The sequence below is a fragment of the Miscanthus floridulus genome, chromosome 10, assembly GCF_019320115.1.
Source record: "Miscanthus floridulus cultivar M001 chromosome 10, ASM1932011v1, whole genome shotgun sequence".
NCBI classification, from domain to species: domain Eukaryota; kingdom Viridiplantae; phylum Streptophyta; class Magnoliopsida; order Poales; family Poaceae; genus Miscanthus; species Miscanthus floridulus.
In genome coordinates, this window is record NC_089589.1 from 18,839,521 (window position 1) to 18,854,403 (window position 14,883).

At 48.9% G+C, this 14,883-nt stretch overlaps 1 long non-coding RNA gene across 1 annotated transcript; it reads left to right on the forward strand.

Annotated features, from left to right (window-relative positions):
* Window positions 1-229: 229 nt before the first annotated feature.
* LOC136487446 (uncharacterized) lies at window positions 230-690 on the forward strand. Its single transcript, XR_010767257.1, has 2 exons — window positions 230-354; window positions 435-690. It is a non-coding gene; the product is annotated as an uncharacterized lncRNA (long non-coding RNA).
* The last annotated feature ends 14,193 nt before the right edge of the window (window positions 691-14,883 follow it).

Consider the following 14,883-nt stretch of genomic DNA (forward strand, 5'->3'; position numbering starts at 1 on the left):
GGCTATTTTCTCCATATCTCTATAAAAAAACTTTCGAGGACAACGATGAATCTTCTTCTACTAGTGCAGGTCCTTACGAGTTAAGAGTGGACATTTACTACTTTGTCTAAAGGTATGCTTCCTGGAAATATGTATGAGATTGCATAAATTCTGTGTTATCCTCCCTCCTTTAATTATGCCATGGTGACTGATAGTGATATAGCTTTTGATGGTGTTTTTGGGGTCGCGTAGGTTCTGAAACTTAAGGCCGTGTCTGGTATGAACTTTGCTGGACCACACCACAGAAGAGGTCCAGGGACGGGACTGAACAGGAGCTAGCTATTTCAGGACGCAGACATGCATCACAGTGATTCGGTGAGTCATTCAGAAACAGCTTTTCACCAGCTGGCCGGTTCCTAGTCCGTTCACTCATTGTCTGTTTCTCAATTCATCAGTGATATTGCAGAAAATCCAAAAAGCTTCATTACGAACAGCTGGATGTGCAGGTTCGTGTGCTAAAAAAGATGGAAGATTGCTACAGTTGTTCCAATATAGGAAGAGCTGTTAATAGAATATGTCATCTATTTACATTACTCGGGATATGGACAATGATGTATTTGAACCATTTGATTTAACATTTGTTTGAACCATCTCTTGTATGGGTTTTGTATATTTTATAAAATGCAAATTATCTGGCGTGTTTAATATTTATATGCTAGGTTGTCAAAATGTTACTGTATGTGGCCTATTGAAATGAAATGGGCTTTCTTCCAATTCAGTATGCTAGTTACAATTGAAGAGATTTATTTACAGCAAAAGGTAGATCTTCAAATGAGCTTCTCACTCAACAAAGTAAGCTATTTCCCAATCATCTACCACTAACAGTTCTGAACTGGAGTAGTGTTGTTCATTCTTTGCTATCTGTTGGAGTAGTCCACTAATTGCTATCTTAGGGACGTAGTAGAGTTTGTTGTTCCGTGGTTGATTGGGTTGACCAGAAACACATCGAGTCCGGATTTCCAAATCAAGAAAAGGAAACAAGACCAAGGTAGTGTGACCTGATACTAGTAGCTTAGCACACATGCATGTACTAACTGCTGCTCTCTCTGTCGCACTGCCAAACCACTTTGGCCGTCCTCGTCTAGAAGAAACAGACTTTGACTTTCTCGGTACTACGGAGCTCGTATCCTACTGGCATTTGAAAAAAGGGAAAAGGAAGGAAAATGGTACTTGCATGATGAAGGAACATGTATACTCCTGTAATTATACCAGATCCGAATACAAATAGGTTAAGCTAGGGTTTGGATGCTCAGTTTCGCGTAGCAGGAAGGGAAGAAAAGGGGTGGGCATACTCGTCGCCGGCGAAGGGCCCGAAGAAGACCTGGCGAAGGGCGGCGGCGGCGGTCGTCCAGTCGTCGCCACGAGAGAGAGCTTCGCACGCGGGGCGCCGGGGGCGGGTGGCGCCGGTGGCGGGGCGGGGCACCGAGGGCAGGCGGCGCTAGGGGCGGGACGCGCCGGGGACGGGCGGTGCCGTGGGCGGGGCGGGGCGCCGTGGGCGGGCGGCGCCGGGGGCGGGTCAGCGATGCCGCGCCGGTGGCGGGGCGCGGTGGGGCGGGGAGGCGGCGGGGCGCGGTGCGGTGGAGCGCTGTGGGGCGCGGCGGGGCGCGGTGGGGCGGGGGTTGGCGGCGTGCGGTTGCGTGTTGTGTGCGCAAGGGTGAGGGTGAGGGTGAGGGCCGGGGTGCTAACCGCTGGGGTATATGAAGGAATTTGCCGAGTGCCAGGATCTGGGACACTCGGCATTAGTTTTTTGAAGGAGTATGCCGAGTGCCAAGATATGGGGCACTCGGCATTATTTTTTTTAATGTTCCATTACGTCCAGATACTGTGCAGTGGGGCCGGTCGATGAAGTTGCCGAGTGTCCCCGATATGACACTTTGGCAACTGTTCTTTTCGCCGAGTGTCAGCTACAAAACACTCGGCAAAATAAATCGATATTTCATGCTCCACGGTCCTCCTTCTTCATAGCGTGTTCTACTAAATTTGTTACGATGTAATTTAAAAATACATTGTCAAATCCACTCAACAATGCATATTTGATTTTTCTACGAATAATAATCCATTATTTCATGCAGTTATAGCTCAAATTCAAAATATATCAATTAAAATTCTATAATTGCAGTTAATAAATAAAAATTATCAAACGGATCTGAAAAATTACCAAAATTTGACGTGAACCAATCTATGTTGTCTATTGCCTATACAAAAAGTTTTGAAGTCAAACCCCGATTCGACCGTCACTTTGACTCCAAATCTTATCGGATCCTTTTAAACGTTACGATTCTTGTACGGAGACGCTTCTGTTTGTAAAGGTCTTACGTGACAAATTGTGCGAAACCTTCTCAATTTTTTTTCAAAGTCTCCACGTATGATATCAGGAGATCTTGACAAATCTCGTCATTTTCAGACTTCGTTTGCTTTTTTTAGAATTTAAAAATCATCCGGCCACACGTTCGTGGTTGTGTTTCCTGAATAAAATGTTCGAAAATTCTTTTCATTTCCCTAGTAAGGCCCCAAAATGGACTCAATAACATGAATATGATTTCTCCACTCAATTTATTCCATTATTTGTATAACTTGCGGTTCAAATTTGACTTAAACCAAAAAATTCCTCTAAATGCAATAAATTGCTTAAATATAGCAAATAGATGGAGAAATATATCAAATTTTAACATGTAGTACCACATGATGTATGTGGAGAGTAGAAAAAGTTTGGAGGGCAGGAGAGAAAAAAATTATTTTGCCGAGTGCCATAATAAAACACTCGGCAACAATATTAATTTGTCGAGTGTAAACAAAAAACACTCGGCAAATAAATTAGTTTGCCGAGTGTCAAGAAAAAACACACGGCATACCTTGTCTTTGCCGAGTGTCTCTAACAGATACTCGGCAAAGTTCTAACGGTAGGGCGGCGCACCCAACGGCCGTCAGATGGCCGCCGCACGCCCAGCGCACGTGACTCCAGTTTGTCGAGTGTCCGTGTTTGCCGAGAGTTTTTTTGTATTTTGCCGAGTGTTTTATATTAGGCACACGGCAAAGTTTGCTTTTGCCGAGTGTTTTATATTAGGCACACGGCAAAGTTTTCTTTTGCCGAGTGCTATATGTTTGGCGAGTGTTTTATTAAATACACACGGTAAATATGGTGTTTACCGAGTGCCCGATGGAATACACTCGGCAATCCTACTGTTTCCGGTAGTGATTCCCACGTGTTTGCACGGGAACGGCGCCACGACACACGGGAACACCTGCTGGACATCAGCGATCATGCCGTCGTCACAGCGAATAGGTGTTGGGACACACTTCTCCATGTTTGTGACTAGCCCGGACGCTCCCGCGAACAACTGGAGGATCTCGGCAAGACACTGTAGGTCTGCGGTCCTTGGCGACAGTAGAACGACAAGATCATCGGCGTAGAGTGACGCCCGATGTACGACAACCTGGCCAGGCAACGGCGACAGTGCAGCGCTGCGGTCGGCTTCTTTGATGAGGGAGTTCAAGACCTCCATAACCAGGACGAAGAGCATCGGTGAGATAGGGTCCCCCTGACGCAGCCCCCTTGCTTGCACGATCCGCTTCCCAGGTCTTCCGTTCTCTAGTACTTTAGTGCTTGCTGTGGATAGCAGGGTAGAAATCCAATCCGTCCAACGCCGAGAGAAGCCAATGTGCTGCAACACCTCAATCGGGAACGGCCAGGACACCGAGTTAATGCTTTTGCGATGTCCACCTTGAGGAGCACCGATCGGAAAATTCTTCATTTGCAACCACCGGCAAGCTAGCTGAATGGTTCTGAAGTTATCGTGGATGGCACGGCCTTTGATGAAGGCGCTTTGGTTTAGGGCGACCATGTCCTTAAGCCTCGGCGCTAGCCTCCTTGCTAAGCATTTAGCAAACAGCTTACTAAAGCTGTGCATCAAAGCGATCGGGCGGAAGTCCTTGAGGCGGTTCGGGTCCGGGTTCTTCCGAAAGAGGATCATCAGTGCATCATTCACCAGGTGGAAGCTCCTAGCATCAAGGGACCACAGAGCGTTCATCGCATTCATGATGTCTTGCTTGATGATCGGCCACGCAACCTTGTAGAATAGGCCGTTAAATCCATCAGGACCCGGGGCATGGTCGGCGGGCATCTCTCTGATGGTGTCCCAGACCTCTTGCTCGGAGAAGCAGGCATCAATGCCGGACAGATCAAGCTGTGGTAGCAAGTCTTCAAGCTCAATGGTGTGCTGTCGTTGGAACGGGGTCCCGAGGATGCCGTTGAAGTAGTCGTAGATCACCTCAGACTTAGCTTCATCGCTAGAGAACCAGACACCATTATGCGAAATCGACGGGATGTGGTTCTTGCGATTTCTGTGGCATGCCTGCAGATGGAAGAACTTGGTATTGGCGTCTCCCTCGAACGTTGCCGTCTCAATCGGGAACAGCTCTTCTAAGAATCTCAGCCTCGAACGTTGCCGTGCGATCGTTCTTGCTAAAGATGCTAGACCCAGGCTGATTAGCTTTAAGCTGCTTGCGTAGCGTCTGCTCATCGTCGGATAGCAGACGGTGCTCTTGCGTCGCGTCGAACTGGGCGATGAGCTCACGTGCCATGAAAAGCTGAGAGCGGACACTGCCGATGTTCTTGATACTCCAGCTCTGTAGCGCCTTGGCTGTCTTCCTCAGCTTGTGGTCGAGGACTTTGCAAGCATCGGCACCCGGCAAGTGGCAGTCCCAGGCCTGCTTGACTGCCTCCTCGAACCCATCTAGGCACACCTAGACTGACTCAAAACGGAACATGGGCTTAGCCCAAGGCAGAGTGCACAGTTGCTGCAACAATGGTGCATGGTCTGAGCAGTCCGAAGACAGGCATCTCAAGTGGTGGCTTGGGAACGCTTCAAGCCAATCCAAGGACGCAAACGCGCGATCGACGCGCTCAAGCGTCGGCCTTTGCCTCTCGTTAGACCAAGTGTATAGCCTTCCATGTAGGTATAGTTGTTAGTTGATCTCCACCAATAAGCCCAACGGCCTATAAGCCCTTGGATCTGCGCCCTGATCGGAGGGCACCCAACCTTAATATGGTTAGTGGGCCTCTGTCGCACAGCACTATAAATAGAGGAGTGGGGAACCGGGCACGGATAACGAAGTTGACCGGAGCCGCCGTAACCACTCACAGAAACCTAATCCGATCTAACGAGAAGTGCTGCCAGCGACGGGATGCCCCACCGCACCGCCGTCACCACTGCATCGCCACTACAACGCTACCGGCGTCTACGCCGGATCTGCCACGACACCGGTGGCCATGTACCGAAAGGGTGACCCATCCCAAGGTACAACAATTGTTTCCCCATCTGAGTAAGAAGCTTTACCCCGAATCTACTCCTAGAGGTACTCCATGTATACCGACAATAGCTCCTCAAGCTGACAGTCGTCAAGTAACCGACGAAAACGCCTCATGTGCCTGAGATTGAGGCGGCTGTTGTTTTTGTCAGCGGCGCGGTAAATCTGGTTGAAGTGGCCTCATATCAGGAATGGCCCCGAGGCCTGGGCGCGGACCTCACGGATCCCGTTGAGGAAGGCCGGCTTGAGCTCGTCCAGCACCGGACCGTATACTGACGACAGCGTCCACGGTGCCGAAGGCGAGGACGTGGGAGAGATGGAGACCGTGACCGAAAACGCGTGACAATTGTGATCAGTCACCACCCAGACATCACGTGACCAGGCAAGCACAATCCCGTCGGAAGCTCCCACAGAAGGCAATCACACATAGTCAAACCCAGCTCCCATCAGTGCCTAAGGAGGGGGATAGTACATCGAGTTTTGTCTCTACCAAGCACAGCGCGGAGACGTGTTCTTGCAGCTAGAACTCGCGTACGACAGCTCTACGCGCGTGCATGTTCAGCCCTCGTACATTCCAGACAAAGACGTTCTGACTTAACATGATAAACTATTGTCGCGACAGGGGGACAAGGGTTCACTGGGCGGCGCAAACGGCACCGAGTGCCCGCTGCTTCCTGTCCGGGAACAACACCTTCATCGTTTGACGCTTGGACGACGAGAGCGGTAGCTGAAACGCGGTCTGGAACTCGTCAAAGGATGCTTCATCTAGGAGCTCCGTCTCGACCTCGAAGCCCAGCTTCTTCATCATGACCTTCCTAGCTTGTGCCTCAGGTTTCTCAGCTCTGAATCTGCTCTTGGCGGCCAAACGGGCACTCCTCTTGGGTATCCAGTCCTCATCGTCGCTGGTCGTCACGGCTTTGGTTGAGCGCAGGCGTGGCGTCGATAGTATGGGCTGCTGGAGTGGCTTCTTGTAGGAGGCGATGAACTCCTCTGTCGACGAGACGACCGGAGCGCGGCGACGGATGGCCTCATCGTTTTCAGAGAGGCCGGGGCAGGGATCTGCGGCTTCGACTCCTGCCGGCGCAGAGGCTAGAAGCTCATCCCCCGTGTAGGTCGGCCCATCAGCAAAGCTCGCCCAGAACTGAGGGCCTCCTCAAGGCCTGAAAGCCAAATATCGACTTCGTGGACGAGGGCGGAGTGGTCCATCACGCCCGGTGCACTAAGCTCAAAGAGAAACGAGGGCCCATCGTCTTCTCCAGTAGCGTAGCAGAGGGAGCGGCCCATGATGAGATCAAGCATGCTCCCCACGATGCCCCGATGCCCACTCCATGAGGTATGGCAGGCTTACTCGGGTCACGGTCGAACGAGTGGACCGAGGTGTCAAATAAGCTAGTAGCAGCTTTCGGCGTGGCGCAGAGGCCCGCCTCAACGCACATCAGATCCGCGGCCAGTGACATGACAGGAACCGGCCCAGGGCATGGAGTCAACCGCATAGCGCACGTCGACACACATTGCTCTGAGTCCAGGAATCCTGCTGCTGCTGGGTGTCGACGAAATATGGTCGGCAGTCTATCTAGGGGTATACCTAAGGTAGTAGATTATCGGCAGACAGATGCGCAAGCTACAAACAAGACGGTGACGCAAGACAGACACGAGGTTTTATCCAGATTTGGCCGCCGTGAAGGCGTAATACCTACGTCCTGCGTCTGATTGTATTGCTGTATGTCAATGAGAGATGTTTTTTAGAGAGGTCCCCTACTCGCCTTATATAGTTCCATGCTTATGTGGTGTATGCTAGTTATATGCTTGAATGGTGAAATGAAAAACTAGCATGCATAGGCTAAAGTAACTAGACTTATGTTCATTTTATGGAAACTAGACCCTTGCTTGTAATGTTGATCTCATAGGGTATTCTAGTTTTTGTGTATGTATAGTTACTAATGGTGCTAAGGAAGGTATATTGGTGGACTCCGATTGGTATCACGCTTCAAAGGTCCATCTCTTATACCTTAGCATCATACGGTAGAAATTGTCTCATATATTTCCTATCTAAGCATATGTGCAAGCTACAATCCAAACTCTTAGCACATATGTAGGGGGAGCAATTGCTACTATTTGGAGTTCATGAAACTTGTCCATATTCTTTTACACATGGTAAATATGCTTAGGCAAGCAACGTGGATTCAATTAAATCTCAATTCATATCTTTGTATAAGGGTTGTCATCAATTACCAAAAAGGGGAGATTGAAAGCCCTAGTTTGGTTTTGGTTAATTGATGAAACCCTAAGTGCTAACCTAGTTTATCAAAGTGATTATGAGATAGGTAGCACTACTCCTACTGATGAAGCAATGGCGAAGATCATGACAATGGTGATGGCATGGTGATGATCAAATGCTTGAACTTGAAAAGAACAAAGAGAAAAACAAAAGGCTCAAGGCAAAGGTATAAATAGTAGGAGCCATTTTGTTTCGATGATCAAGACACTTAGCGAGTGTGATCACATTTAGGATTGATAGCCGTACTATTAAGAGGAGTGAAACTCGTATCGAAATGCGGTTTTCAAGGTGCCACTAGATGCTCTAACTCATTGCATGTGCATTTAGGATCTAGTGGAGTGCTAATACCCTTGAAAATATTTGTGAAAATATGCTGACACATATGCACAAGGTGATACACTTAGTGGTTGGCACATTTGAGCAAGGGTGAAGAAGATAGAGATTAAAGAGGGTCAGTCTCGCTGTTTCACAAAGTGACCAGACACTGGTCTCAGGGGACCGGCGCGTCTGGTTAGGCGTGGCAGTGAAAACCTAGTGTCGGTCTTGTGACCGGACGCTGGGTCTCGGACTAACCGGACGCTGGAAGGCAGCGTCCGGTCAGAGCCGATGTAGCAGTACCGAGATCAAGGAGACTGACCGGACGCTGGCTGCGTCCGATCAAGGTCGACCAGACGCGTCCGGTCAAGATTTGCCGTCTTTGGGAGCTTACGATAAACGACCAGACGCTGGGGGTTCAGCGTCCGGTCACTTCTGCCGCAGCGTCCGGTCGTGTCTCGACCGTTGAGATCAGCTAGCTGTGGTTGAACGCAGAGGGACACATGGCTGTTATCGGGCGACTGGACACTAGGTCCTGCGTCCGGTCAATCTGACCGGAGCGTCCGGTCAGCCCATGTTGTGCCCAGTGAAGGGGTACAACGGCTCTATTTTATGGGGGGCTTCTATTTAAGCCCTATGGTCGGCTCAAGCTCACTCTCTTGGCTATTTGCATTGACATAGCAACCTTGTGAGCTTAGCCAAAGCCCTCCCACTCATCTCCATCATTGATTCATCATCATTGTGAGATTGGGAGAGAATCCAAGTGCATTGCTTGAGTGATTGCATCTAGTGGCACTTGGCATTCGTGTTTTGCTGCGGGATTCACTTGTTGCTCTTGGTGGTTGCCGCCACCTAGATGGCTTGGAGCAGCGAGGATCGTTGAGCGGAGGTTGGTGATTGTCTCCGGCTCCGATCGTGGTGATTGTGAGGGGTCTTGTGCCTTCCCCGGCGGAGAGCCAAAAGGTAACTCTAGTGGATTGCTCATGTCATTGAGTTACCTCACTTGTGGGTAGGTTCTTGCAGTGTCCAATTGTGTGGACGAGGTTCGTGCAACACCTCTTAGCCGCCGAACCACCAAGTGTTGTTCGACACAACGGGGACTAGCATGCCGGCAAGCACGTGAACCTCGAGAGAAAAATTGGTTGTCTCTTGCCCTTTGGTATTCTCCCGGTGATTAATTTAGTATTCATCTTGTGATTGGTTCACTCCTCTACACAGCGGTATAATCACCCTACTCACTCATTTATATTCTTGCAAACTAGTTGTGGCAAGCTCTTTAGTGTAATTAGAATTGAGTGCTTGCTTTGTTATTTTAAGTTCATCTAGTGGAGCTATTTAGAGTAGCAAGATTGAGAGCTCTTAGTGAGTAGTAACATTGCAAGTTGTGTGCCTAGTAATCATTGCAACTAAAATTGTTGGATAGGTGGCTTGCAACCCTTGTAGAGCTAGAGCAAGTTTGCATTTCGCTATTTGTCATACTAATCAAATTGCTCTAGTTGATTTGTAGATTTTTTTTAAATAGGCTATTCACCCCCCCCCCCCTCTAGCCATATTAGGACCTTTCAACAGGCACACGACGCGGGGAGGGAAAATGAGGGGTGACGCTGTGGGCGAAAGCCACGGAGGCGAGGAGGAGTGTTGTGGAGCCGCCAGTCCAGCGTGGACCGGGGCGGGGCACAGCGGCCACATGTGGCCACAGTGGAGGAGGAAAAGGAAGGGGCACCGGCACGCAGGGGAACGGGAGGAGAGGCGCTGCGGGCACGAGCGCGCAACGCGGAAAGGAAAAAGAAGGGGCACGGGGAGTAGGCCAAGGCAACGCAGGCGCCGTGGAGCTACGGCGAGCGGAGGAGGTGCCTGGGAGGGGCCGCGCGGGGAAGGCTGTGGACCAGCGCCTAGCCACGGGCACGCACGCTCATGTAGGGCGCCGGGCAACGGCGCAGCAGGCACGATGGAAGGCGGCGTGGTGCTGCGGCTGAGAAAAAGGTAGAGGCAAGGGGACGGAGCGAGCAGCGATTTGGCAAATCTCCATTAAGGCGCTCCCGAAAAAGGTCGCGAGGAAGCAAGTGCACGTGGCCTACTGCGCATCTAGTACAGTAGTAGTACCAAGCAGAGAAGAGACACGCAGGGCAGGCAAGCACAGTCAGAGACAGAGGCAAGCAAAAATAGAAAAGGGAGGAGAAAAACAACGCGAGGGTCGGTCTCCACTTGAACACGAACGCAGGGGCAGCACAGAGATAAAGCCGAAACAGACAGAGACAGGCCGAGACAGGCAAGCAGAGGCAATAGAGGCATTCAAGGTGCTGCAGGGTTGAAGCGACGGAACTCGCAGTGAGACAGAGAAAGACAACGGCTCAAGCAACAGACGCGCCGAGGGTTCGGCCAACTTTCCTTAACGCAGGGACAGCGCGGTCTAGCACAACGTGGCCGGCAGGAGCAATGCCACGCGACGCAATAAATCCACTGACTGGTTCAGAACAGGGGGGACGCACCACCGTCGTCATACTAGCGCATAGACAGGACGACTCGAACTTGACGGAACATGAAGGCAGCCAGTGGCACTCTCGTTTTTAATTCTATTTGGTTCGTATTAATTTTTAAACTAACAAACATCACATTGACACTCGAACAAGCATACCCACATATTCACCACGTTCATATCGTGCAGATGATATGATTTTTCCTGTTTATGTTTTATATTATTTTAGCTTCCAAAAATTCATTTTCTAAACAACTTTATGCACTAACAAGCGTAACTAAAACTCTAAGGTTTTAATATTTAGCAAATTTTACTTTCACAATTTTTGTTTATAAAAATTGTTTTTCATGCTCAATCAAATAAACAAGCCATTCCCCATTTATTTGCCATCAGGCATTTTTTAAGCACTAGTCCATACATCAATCTATCTCGTAGAAACAAACCTCTAGAAACTAATTAACCCGTTGTTCAGTATAATTCATCATAATCGACACTTTTAAACATAAGTTAAATTTTAAAATCCAAGAAAATCATTTCGGTAATTTTTTTTAGGCCTAAATCTCGGTGCTAAACGAGGTCGTAACACCAGGGGTGTTACAGCGCGGGGCCGTTGATTTAGGCGAGCGGCCTCGAGCAACGTCCAGCTAAGAGTCCTACCTGACTATTGGATCCAAGGTTTGCGATTACATGTCCAAAGAATTTCGCAACTAATACAGATGAAGCGCAGCCAGAGGCGTGAAGCACGCCAGCGCCCAGTCTTCGCCTTCCTTGATCGCCGCCCTGACGACATCGAGCACCGAAGATGGCCCTCTACCAAAGACTCGACAATTTCTTTCCTTCCAGATTGTCCAGGCGACAAGGAGCAGCAACGAGTCGAACGGGGGCTTGGACGCCAGGTCGATCCGACCCCTCTGTTGTATCCACTACTCGTCGAGTTCCTGTACGCCGTCCGGCAATAGGGCCAGTAGATGTATGGGCTCCAACAGCGCGTGCCAGACTTGTCTGGAGAAGACGCATCCGAGGAACAAGTGGCACGCTGTTTCGGATGCCTGATCACATAGAGCACATGTGTCGTCGTCTTGAAGGCCATGCCGCTTGCGACAGTTGGCGGTCCAAAGTCGGCAGTGTAGGGCGAACCAGAAGAAGAGCTTTACCCATGGCGGCGCCTTGGTACGCCAAAGCTCTTGGCTCCCAAGAGCCTGGTTGATCCTGCAAAGAAAGCCTGTATGTCGAGGAGACCGAGTACGCCCCAGAGGAAGACCATCTCTACACAAAACGATCCGGCTGCAGCGGCTGCAAGTTCACCGATTGTAGGAGCTCCTAGACTCGGAGGTAATCACATAGGACTTGCGTTGTGGTGGCTCTGGTGATGTCCCTCACCCATCGGTTGTTCTGGAGGGCGTCGCATAGCAACCGTTTGCGCCCCAAACGTGATATAGCAGCGAAGAGGGCCGGGGCAAAGAGGTGTAGGGGCCCCACTAATGACCAGTTGTCTGTCTAGACTCTTGTGGACGCACCGTTGCCCACGGTGACTATCATGCTCGCGGCGCTCATAGTGGCGACGCACCTTTCAGGTCGCGATGGCAAGCTCACCCAGCAGCATTGTGGCTCAGAACGTGAGAGCCACTCCCAGCGTAGTCGCAGCGCTAATCCAAAGAAGCGCAGATCGATTACTCCCCAACCTCCAAGATAAGTCAGTCGGCAGACAACCAGCCAGGCGACTTTACACTTGCCGCCAGTGCAGGAGGCCAGCCCAGATGAAGGCCTGCCGGAGCTTGTCAATTTGCTTGACTGCCCAGCTGGATAGGCAGCATGAAATGCTCAGGTGCACTGGGACAACGAACAACGTGACCTTGGTGAGTAGGACCCTGCCGGCATTGGTCAAGAGCCCCGCCTTCCATGTCGGGATTCTGGCCGTGATGGAGTCGATCAGCGGCTCCTCGTCCGCGCGTCTCAATCGCCGAAGCGAGAGAGGTATTCACAACGGGAAACAGTAGATTTGCTGAGTACCAGAGGCACTCGGCAAAGGAACAAAAACACTCGACAAACGGTTTGCCGAGTGTTACACTCGGCATACAGCACACGGCATTGATTTGTCGGCAAACAGTAGTTTGCCGAGTGTTTTTTATCGGGCACTCGGCAAACAGTTTGCCGAGTGTCAATAAACACTCGGCAAAAATAAACTCTCGGCAAAAAAAATTTGACGGGATGGAACGATGACGTCGATTTTGCCGAGTGCACCACGGAAAAACACTCGGCAAAGTTTCTCAAGTTTGCCGAGTGTCAGGAAGAAAACACTCGGCAAAATTTCTCAACTTTGCCGAGTGTCAACACGAAAACACTCGGCAAAGTTCCTCAAGTTTACCGAGTGTCAGCACCAAAACACTCGGCAAAGTTTGTAAACTTTGCCGAGTGCCACGTCCATAACACTCGGCAAAGTTTAGACACTTTGCCGAGTGCCATTCCTAAAACACTCGGCAAACAAGCGAGCTACGGTCAGATTTTATGGTCACTTTGCCGAGTGTCCATTGGAATACACTCGTCAAAGCCAAAACACTCGGCAAAGAAGGTTCCCAGAATGATAGAAAATGGTCTCTTCGCCGAGTGTTTTACCTTGACACTCGGCAACTCCTCTGTTTGCCGAGTGTTACACTCGGCGAAGCGACCAAGACCCCCCCTTTTTTACTAATCTGTCACATATAACGGACCCCTCTCAATTCACAAAAAACCATGACAATTCACAATAAAACATCATCACAGGCATAATTATCACAGTAAACCATCATCACAAGTCACAATAAACAATCATCATAATTCACAATAAACCATCGTCACAAGTCACAAGCCATCATCACAATTTACAATAAACCATCATCACAAGTCACAACTAAGTCACAATAAGCCACAATGCAAATGCAATCACTGCGTAGGCCCTTGGAACCTCTGCGACAAATCCGGGTCTTGAGACTGATTATTTGATGCCGCCGGTTGATTCTGCACAAAAGAGAAGTATTCAAAACAGTGTTAGCTTCCTTTTTAACAGTGTTAGACTTCATATTGCAAAGTGAATTTCAGTATCGAAAGGTAGCATGCTGTAATTGTAATCACAACATTCAACACTAATGCAACACTTAAATTCGTGCTATGCACACATTTTGATCTGCATGGCCATAAAGTTATGGAGCACGGCTTTACTTTTTTTTCAGGAGCGAAGGATGTGAAGAACCACCGGACAGGAACTACTGCTACATGAAATCGAAAGCAAGGAATAGATCCTGAGATTGCAATCCCTTTCCGAAAGGAAAAAAAAAAGTCATCCTAAGTTGCAGATCAACACTACACTTCAGGATCAGAGTCGTCCCTCCCATTTGCTTTCTGAAGCTGAACTAGATGTCTAGATTTATTATTATGCATTAGTTACCCAGAAGAGCAGTGTTAGTGTTACCTGCATGCGCTGCTACTTATGAGTAAATTCAGATGTAATATTTATTCCGCCCAAAAGAAATTTTCATCAGAGACAAAATAGTACGATTATACCAAAACTAAGCCACGCTCCAGTTGTAATCATCAGGAAAGTGCATGGTGTCAAAAAAATAAGCTCGACAGCAAAAGGTAGTAATGATATCATGATGGGAGCCACTACACTTTCAATGATAATGTTGTCAGAATCAAAACTTTATTAGTTGCTCCAAGCAAGAGCAACCTAGCTTCAGATGAGCAAAAGGCAGTAAAGATCACCACTGCTACGGCCTACGGCTAGCTAGTTAGCTCCAGGGCGCCGCAATGCTTTTTATTTGCATCTTTCCCAAATCCCCAGGCCAAATAAACCACCTTTAACTAATGATGACTATAGTTGGAGGATCAGATCAGTAGTTCAGTAGCAGCAAAGCTTGCAGATGCATATACAGCAGCACCGAGGCATATATATGATGAGATTACTGACTCTCGATCTCCAGCATATCCACACTAACCACACACACACCCCACTTCAAAGAGTGAAGGATGTGAAGAACCACCAGACAGGAACTACTGCTACATGAACTAGATATCTTAGCTATTGAACTAGCTATTGATTGCTCAGGTAAGAAATAAAAGGAGCTGGAGAATATAGATAAGTGTGTTATGTGTAAATAGCTATAGGTTGAGAGCAAATCATCAGCTATATGCTGTAGAAACCAGGGAACCCTATCTGCTCATAGGTAGTGTGTGCTGTGAAGTTATGGTCCCCTATGAATGAATACTTGTACAGTAAAGAGTGATGTAAAACTCTTGTACCAGTTTGCTAATTATAAAGTTGTGCTTGGTTAAAACTTGAAAGTAATCATGCTCCTCTTGTGAGGCATAAGATGCCAACATTTTGCAATTTAAATGCATTCATTCTTCCTTCCTGCAGAAAATGCGTGCAACACAGGTGTCTAACTCAAGCAGGTCAGTGGTAGCTAGTGATAAATCCCAATTCTCAACCTCG